Raw genomic sequence first — 9108 nt, forward strand, 5'->3', positions numbered from 1 at the left:
AAAAAAAAAAAAACACTGGAGAAAGGGGGTGCAGGGGAAGTAGTTGGTAAAGTGCTTTTGTCACACAAGCAGAAGGAGCCGAGTTGAATCCTCCAGCTCAGGTGGAAATGCTAGGCTGTCTGCCTGCAATCTTAGTGCTAGGGAGTGAAAAGAAGCAGGTTCCTCGGGTTCAGGCGCTCGCCTGCCTACCCTTAATTGTTAGCTTCTAGGTGAGTGAAAACTCTATGGTGGGAGAAATAGATGGTACTAAGAAAGGGCACCTGATTGTCCTCTGGACTCCACATGTGTGTGCAGACACGTGCATATATGTATTCACACACAAATAAGCACACATGTACACACATGAAATCTAAAAAGAAGAAAATGAATCAACAAAGAGAGGGTGGGGGATGTAGCTCAGTGGTAAAGCATTTGCCTAACTTGTGTCAGGCCCTAGGTTTGACTCCCAACATCTTTAAGAATACTAAAGACCGCATAAAACCACACAGCAAAACCAAAAACATCTCTCCATCCCTATTTTTTATTTTAAACCTATTTACTTATTTATATATGTACATTCATGCCATCATGTGGATGAGGAGGTCAGAGGATAACTTTGAGGACTCAGTTCTTCCCTCCCACCACATGGTCCCAGGGTTTGAATTCAGTTCATCAGGAATGGCAGGCAACAAGTACCTTTACCTGCTGAGCCATCTCACCGGCCCTAGATGCAGAGGATCCTTGAAGATAAAACAAGTCTTGTTCAAGTATTAAATGTAGGAGTGAGAAACCCAGCAGTGGTGGCCCACACCTTTAACCGCAGCACTTGGGAGCCAGAGGCAGGCGGATCTCTGTGAGTTTGAGGCCAGGCTGGTCTACAAAGCCTACTCCCTAAACTGCATATCCATGCTAAACGCTATTCTGAATTTCAGACACACCTACCCAATTCATTGTTGAGCACCTTCTCTAATATACCCCACACTGAGATCCTCTTTGCTCTGGTTTGCCTCTTGTGTTTCCTCTTCTAAGCACCCTGCTATGTCCTACTGTTCTCCACAGCATTTCTCAGTATTGTGCTCTGACGCTGAACTTCCCAAGATGGAAGTTCCTTTAAGATACTTTACTATCCTTAGCATCTTCAAGATTCCCCATTGACTCCAAGTCTCCTTTACCCTTTGCCTCCACAACACACCTATTCTTGCGGCCCCGCCTTGCTGAACTCTTCCTATGTAGCTGCTCAGAGCTGTCTGACCCTGCTTTGACACCCATCCCTGTCCCTGCTGCCTACTGTGTCCTTCTTCCCTTTCTCCTCCCTTGGCTGACTTCTAGCTCAGCATCATCCTCTACACCCCACCTTCCTCAGCCTCTCCTGGGGTCCCTCACATGCAGTATAGACACCTGCTACTGACCTCACCATATCTTGCACTTTTATGGCTTGTGGTTATTTACAGGAAAGATGGAGCTGTGTCATATGAAAGGAGAGAAGTTCCAGTTCTTTGATAAAGATGGAAGAAGCCCCTGGGTCCTTGGTTTAATAATACATGCACCATTAAGGTATTGTTGTACCTCCACCCACCGGGATGCATGGAGTAGTTTTAGACAGCTTTCAGCTATTACTTGGGGATGGAGCTCAGTAAGAGAGCACTTGGCAGGCAAGCATGAAGTCCCAGGTTCAGTCCCTGGCAGAGGGAAAACCATCCAGGAAACATGCTTGATTTTTTTTTTAAAAGAATTGTTTATTTATGATGTATATAGTGTTCTTCCTGTAGGTCAGAAGAGGGCATCAGATCAAATCAACTTATTGATGGTTGTGAGCCACCATGTGGTTTCTGGGAATTGAACTCAGGACCTCTGGAAGGGCAGTCAGTGCTCTTAACCACCAAGTCATCTCTCCAGCCAAAACATGCTTTTTTTTTAAATTGTCTTGAGTCTTTGACACAGAATCTAACACTGTAGGTTTTGCTGGATGACTAAGAATTTACACTGTAGCTCAGACTGACTTTGCATTCATAGAAATCTTCCTGCCTCAGCCTCCCAAGTACTAAGATTACAGGCATGTACCTCATGCCATGCTAGGAAATATGTCTTATAAAACTTCAAAACAAAGGCTGGTAAGGTGTCTCACTGGTAAAGGCACCTGCCATGCAACCCTAAATAAACTAGAGTCACATCCACAGAACACACTATGGAAGTAGAAAGTCAACTTTTTTAGTTTTTTGGGTTTTTTTTTTTTGCTTTTTTTGCTTTGTTTGTTTTGCTTTTTTTTTTTTTTTGAGACAGGGTTTCTCTGTGTAACAGCCCTGACTATCCTGGAGCTCATTCTGTAGACCAGGCTGGTCTCTAACTCAGCCTTCCTCTGCCTTTGAGTGCTGGGATTAAAGGCATGGGCCACCACCGCCCAGCAGAAGAAACAACTTTTGAAAGCTGTCCTCTGCTGTACCCTACATTGTGGTATATGTGCACCCTACTCCCCACAACAACAATAAATAAAATTTTAAAAAGGATAAGAGAAAGAAAGAAAGAAAGAAAGGGAAAAAAGAAAGGAAGAAAAGGAAAAAACTCCGGAAGGGGCTGTTGAGATGGCTCAGTGGATAAGAGCACTTGCTGAGCCAGTGTGAGGTTCTGAGTTAGAATTTCTAGCATCTGTATTAGAAACCAGGTGGGGCTGCATGTACACCTAAAAACCCAGCACTGGTAGGAGGCTGAGACAGGTGGACCACTAGGACTGCCAGCTGCCAGCAAGAGATTACACAAGAGATCCTGCCTCAAGGGAGTAAGCTGGAGCATGATAAAGCAGGACAGCAGATGTTCTCCTCTGGCCTCTGTACATACTACACACACATGCCACATGTATACACACAACACACAATCTTCAGAATCTCAAGCAATTATCCTAATATATAAATACATAACAGGAATATAATAACTGTTGATCACTAAGTAAACAGTGAAATGGTGGATGAATATAGAGAGAGAATGCAAGACTCAGGCGGAAGTGTAGAAGAATAGTTTTGAAAAATATTTCCTAAGTGAAGAAGAAAGGATGGAAGGGGCAGAAGGGAGGGCGTGATGGGAGTGGATCAGTTCCAGGTGACTGGAGGAAACTGGAACTCTGTGCCAAAAATGTCTGTTTTTCTGTCCAGCAACAGGCGAGATACTTCTTTTTCTTCTTTCAGGCCATGCAGGGTAATGCACGCCTGTAATCCTAACACTTAGAGGTGGGAGTAGGGTGGAGAGCTTGAGGCCAGCCTTAACTAAGTTCTAGGTTAATCTACAATGGAACCCTGTCTCAATAACTAAATAAATAGGGGCTGAAGAAATGGCTCAGTGGTTGAGACAGCTCACAACTATGTATAACACTGGTTCCAGGGAATCCAAGCCCTCTTCTGGCCTTTATAGGCTCCAGACACACATGTGGTACACAAACACACAGGCAAAATGTCCATATGCATAAAATAAGGATAATTAAATAAGTAACTAAATAAAATTATTTATTTTTATTTCATTCTTTAATCTGATGGCTTCATCTCCTGCACTGTGAAGCCCAGGGCTGGAGAGATGACTCTGCAGTTAAGAGTATATCTTGCTCTTGCAGAGGACCTCTCAGTTCGCAGCACTCATGTAGGGCAGCTCACAACTGCCTTTGATTCACCACTACCTCTCTCTCCAGGGGGATCACATGCTTCTGGCCTCTGTGGCCACCCACTGTCATGTTCGCACAGACACACAGACATACAGATATACAGACATACAGTTAAATAAATATTAAGAAAAGTTGAAGGCCAAGCAGTGGTGGCTCATACCTTCAATCCCAGCACTCAGGGAGGCAGAGGCAGGTGGAACTAACTCAGTGAGTTCAAGGCCAGCCTGGTTTACAGAGTGAGTTCCAGGACAGCCAGAGCTACACAGAGAAGCCCTGTCTCAAAAAATTCAATAAATAAAGGTCATATAGGATAGGGTTTTGAGTGGGCTCATTAACCATCATTAAGCCTGACTTTAAATCATATACCTGCACATTGCTCATTTCCAAAGCCCCTCCCATTTTTAATTATCCCTGCTCATTTTTTCTTTATATTGCCATTGCTGTGGTTCCAGGAACTGGAAACACTCTGTTTGCTCATAATTACCTTGAAAAAGTTTGCTGGATCTATCCTTACCAAGTAATGTTTGCTTTGTTTTTAATACAAGTAAAGAAAAAGGGGGGTAGATAAAACTGATAATATTTTCCCTAAACTAGAGGTTTGTCTATTTATGTAAGTCATGCTTACATAAATGTATGGTTTAAGATTCCCTGCAGTTATCCAGCCAACTTTCTAAAGCTAACAGGACCACAGTTCAGTAGATCTAATTCAGAACAAATTTTTATCCATAGATGGGATGGAAAATCTAGGTGAGGATTAAGGTCATGGCCAAGGTACAAGAGGAGGAGGAAGTCTGAGTTAATTATAACCTAGGTTTTTGCCGTCTTAATTCCAGGAAGCTGTCCCTTAGCTAGGTGGACAACGTGTTGATTGAGGGACATTCTTAGAGGCATTAGAAGATACCAGTTCTTGAGTTCTGAGATGTATTCCATAAGGGACAGTGTCAGTATTGAGTGACTAGAAATTGTTATTTAAAAAGATGTTTGAGCAAGGATTTGGTTATTTTCTTTCTGGCAGTCATAACTGGTCTGAAAGATTTGCCAAAAAGTCATCACTCTCAAGACCAGTTGGGTAAAGATAATTTGGCATGTTTTTGCTGTTTAAAGTGCTGAGAATTATCATTGAGGGCCTTGATATGTCAGGGAAACACTGTTATTCTCACATGCTACAAAGGGATTAAAGGTGTACACCATTACCATCTGGCAAATTTTTTATGTTTTTATGTATCAGTTCAAAATAATTTACAAAAACAGCAGTAGATAATTGCATAAAACATACTTACAGTATGACATAATATGACATGACTTTAATCCCAGTACTCAGGAGGCAGAGACAGGCTAATCTCTGTGAATTTGAGGCCAGCCTGGCCTACAGATGAAGGTTTAGATCAGCCAGGGCTACACAGAGAAGAAACCCTGTCTTGAAAAACCAAACAACTACAACAAAACAAAGCAAAACAAAAAAATCATACTCTGGGGGCTTGAAAATGGCTCAGCAGTAAAACACCAGTGCAAATAAAAAATTATGAAAAAATAAATCATACTCACTGCTTACCTTTTGTGAGGTTACAATAGAAAACAAAACCACGAGAAATAGCTGACATTACACAGACTGCATGCTCTGTGTGTACACATGTATATGTAGATAAATATGGAAGTCAGAGGTCAACCTTGGGGTTTTTTTTCTTAGGGGTGGTTCACTTTTTATTTGAGACAGAATCTCTCATTGATCTTTTTTTTTTAAAGATACATTTATTTATTATATATATAGTGTTCTGTCTGTATGTATGCCTGCACACAGAAGAGGGCGCCAAACTGGGCAGTGGTGGCACATGCCTTTAATCTCAGAAGGCAGAGGCAGGCAGATCTCTGTGAGTTTGAGGCCAGGCCTGGTCTACAGAGCTAGTTCCAGGACAGGCTCCAAAGCAATACAGAGAAACCTGTCTTGAAAACACAGACACAGACACACACAGACACACAGACAGACACAGACAGACACAGACACACACACACACACACACACACAAAAGGAAAGAGCGAAAGAAGGCACCAGCTCTCATTATAAATGTTGTGAGCCACCATGTGGTTGCTGGGAATTGAACTCAGCACCTCCGGAAGAACTGCCAATTCTCTTAACCTCTGAGCTATCTCTCTAGCCCCCTTTTCACTGGTGTTGACCTAACCAAGTAGGGTAGGTTGGCCCACAGGAGTCTGTCTGACTGTCATCCCAGTACTGGTATTATTATTGTTGTTGTTATTATTTTTGTTTTCTCAAGATAGATTTCTTTGTGTAGCCCTGGCTGTCCTGGAACTAGCTCTGTAGACCAGGGTGGCCCTGAACTCACACAGATCTGCCTGGTTCTGCCTCCTGACTGCTAGGATTAAAGGTGTACACCACCACAGCCCTGCCCAGTGTTAGGATTATAAATACATGCCATCATGTTGTGTTTTTTGTTTGTTTGTTTTCTGAGACCAAGTCTATGTAGACCAGGCTGGTCTGGAATTCACAGAGATCTGCTTGCCTTTGTCTCTCCTGGCATACTTGGCTTTTGATTACTGGTGCTAGGATTGAATTCATCACTTCACTGATGGAGTTATCTCCCTATCTCTAGGACTTTGCACAACACAAAAATATAAGCCTAAACCAGGTATGGTAGCTTGCTTCTGTAATCTCAGAGGAGTCTGAGGCAGGAGGATTGCTGTAAGGCCAGCCTGGGATACACATTAAGACAGCATCTCTATAAACCAAACCAAACAATGATGTGCTGACTTATGTATGTCTAATGTCAGCTTAACATAGGAGGAAACCTCAGTCGAAAAAATGCCACCATAGTGTCCACCTGTAGGGCATTTTCTTATTGAAGAGGAAGGGTTCAGCCCATTGTGGGTGGGGCCGTCCATGGGCTGGTGGTTCTGGGTTCTATAAGAAAACAGTCTGGGCAAGCCATGTTATGAGCAAGCCAGTAATCAGCACCCTCCATTGCCTCTGCATCCACCTTTGCCTCCAGGTTCCTGCTGTGCTTGAGTTCCTGTCCTGACTTCCTCTAATGAGATCTGGAAGTGTAAGCCAAATAAACTTTTCTTTCTTTCTTTTTTTTTTTTTTTTTTTTTTTTTTGGTTTGGCTGATGTGAGTGACAGGCTGATGTGAGGATCAGGCTGATGTGAGGGAGGGGACAGGCTGATGTGAGGGATGGGACAGGCTGATGTGAGGATCAGGCTGATGTGAGGGCCAGGCTGATGTGAGGGACAGAACAGGCTGATATGAGGGACAGGACAGGTTGATGTGAGGGTCAGGAAGGCTGATGTGAGGGTCAGGCTCATGTGAGGAACAAGCTGATGTAGATGGCCTGCTTGCCATCCGGGCCATGGTGACATCTGGCCCGGGCTGCTAAGAGTCATGTCTGGGTGTGTGGTCCTACTTCTTTCAGGGTCTGTGTTGACATTGTGGCCCATGTTGCCACCTAAGACCACATGGATACCTGGGGTTTGGGCTGTCACCTGTGGCCATGTTGGTGTTCAAAGGCTATGCCTTCACAGGGGCCATATGAGTCTGAATGGCCTGCTCTGGGTGGCATCCATGCCCAAGCTGCAGCGGAGGGCCGTGTCTGAGTCCATGGCTCATTTTCATGCAGCCTGGGTTTGTTACTATTGAAGGATGGCCAGGGTCTGGACTGCCACCTGAGGCCATATTGGTGTCTGAGGGCCATGCTGCTGCCAGGGCCATACTGATCTTGATGGCTGTGCTGCCACCCAGGACATGGTTATGTTCATGGCTGTGGCTCCTGTTACTACCAAAGGCCATGTAGATGCCTGAGGCCTGGGCCACACCTGATGCCATGTTAATGTCCCAGGACCATGCTGCCTCTGGAGCCATGATAACCTGAGTAGCCTGTGCTGCCACCTGAGGCCATGGTGACATCTAGGCTCAGGCTATTGCTAAGGACCATATCTGGGTCTGTGGATCTACTGCTGCCAGGGTTTGTGGCTCGTGTTGCCACCAAAGGCCACATGGTTATCTGAGGTCTGGGATGCATCTGTGTCCATGTTGGTGTCCAAGGGTCTTGCCACCACTGGGGCCTTGAAGATCTGAGTGGTTTGAGGTGCCATCTGGGGCTGTGGTGACATCCAGGCCCAAGCTGCTGCCAAGGGCAATTCCTGGGTCCTTGGTTCTGCAGCAATAGGGTTTGTGTTGAACTCCATAACCCATGTTACCACAAGGGGGTCATAGGAACTATGGGTGTTGAAATCGGAAGGGTTGGCACCACCCTTCTCTGGCCCTGAGAGAGCTGGCCCTCCCCTTCACTGGTGACTGCAGCAGAAAAGCTGGACCCCCACTTGGGATGGGCAAGGAGGGGTGGCCCCAGTGTCCCAGACTGACAAAATCAGCTACCACTCAGACTCACATAACAGCAGGAAATTTGGGAGGCATTTTGGTGAGGGTTTGGTGATAATGGTGTGTCAGAAGCCAGAGGCCTTGCACCAAGCAACAACTCATTGCAATGAACATTTTCAAATAATATTTCTAGAATTTCCTTTGGGGAGATGCTTATAGGCATGAGAATGTATATGGAGGGACTGGGAAATGAGCAGGATTGGGGTGCATGATATGAAATTCCCAGAGAATCAATAAAACATTATGTTTAAAAAAAAAAAAAGTTGAGTGTGTGTAGGGGAATGTGCTTGCAAACTTAGCAGGTGTGAAGCTGAGGCAGGAGAATCACTGTAAGTTGGAAGCCATCTTGATCTACATAGAAAGCTACAGCAGGAAATGGAGTGAAACCTTGCCTTAAAAAACTGAAATAAATACTTTTTTTTTTCCAAGACAAGGTTTCTTTATGTAACAGTACTGGCTGTCCTGGAACTCGCTTTCTAGACCAGGCTAGCCTCTAACTCACAGAGATTTGCCTGCCTCTGCCTCCCAAGCGCTGGGATTGAAGCTGTGCACCACCATTAACTGGCTACTTTTTTTTCTTTTAGAAAGTAAATCTAAATTCAAAGGCTGTGGAGATGGTGGGTAACTATGCAAGCAGAGGACCTGAGTTAAAACACCCAGAACCCATGTAAAAATATGGCCATGTTCTCATACACCTGTATCCTCAACTCTAGGAGAAGAGGATATAGGAGATTGCTGGCTGCCAGGCTAGCTCCCGGGGCAAGGAGAGGGCTGTCTGAGGGAATAAAGTGAAGAGTGACAAAGCTGACCTCTAGTCCTCTTCTGAGTTCTTCAGATGGCCACAGGTGCATACACCCACACATGTGTGCACATACATACACATACACCATGCTCAAACACATTCACACATACATGACAAGTAAGTAAATGAATAGATGTAGAAAGTTACAGCAAAAGAAGATGCTCACAAAAAAATTTTACAAAGTAAAAACTTAAGCCAGGCAATGGTAGCGCTCCTTTTAAATTCAGCACTTGGAAGGCAGAGGCAGGAGAATCTCTGTGAGTTTGAGGCCAGGCTCCTCTACACAGTGAATT

At 44.5% G+C, this 9108-nt stretch overlaps 1 pseudogene; it reads left to right on the top strand.

The window, feature by feature from the left end:
• Positions 1-1443: 1443 nt before the first annotated feature.
• Positions 1444-1577, top strand: LOC127232013 (uncharacterized; annotated as a pseudogene).
• Positions 1578-9108: the final 7531 nt, after the last annotated feature.

The sequence above is a fragment of the Phodopus roborovskii genome, unplaced genomic scaffold (genome assembly GCF_943737965.1).
Source record: "Phodopus roborovskii unplaced genomic scaffold, PHOROB, whole genome shotgun sequence".
Taxonomy (NCBI): Eukaryota; Metazoa; Chordata; class Mammalia; order Rodentia; family Cricetidae; genus Phodopus; species Phodopus roborovskii.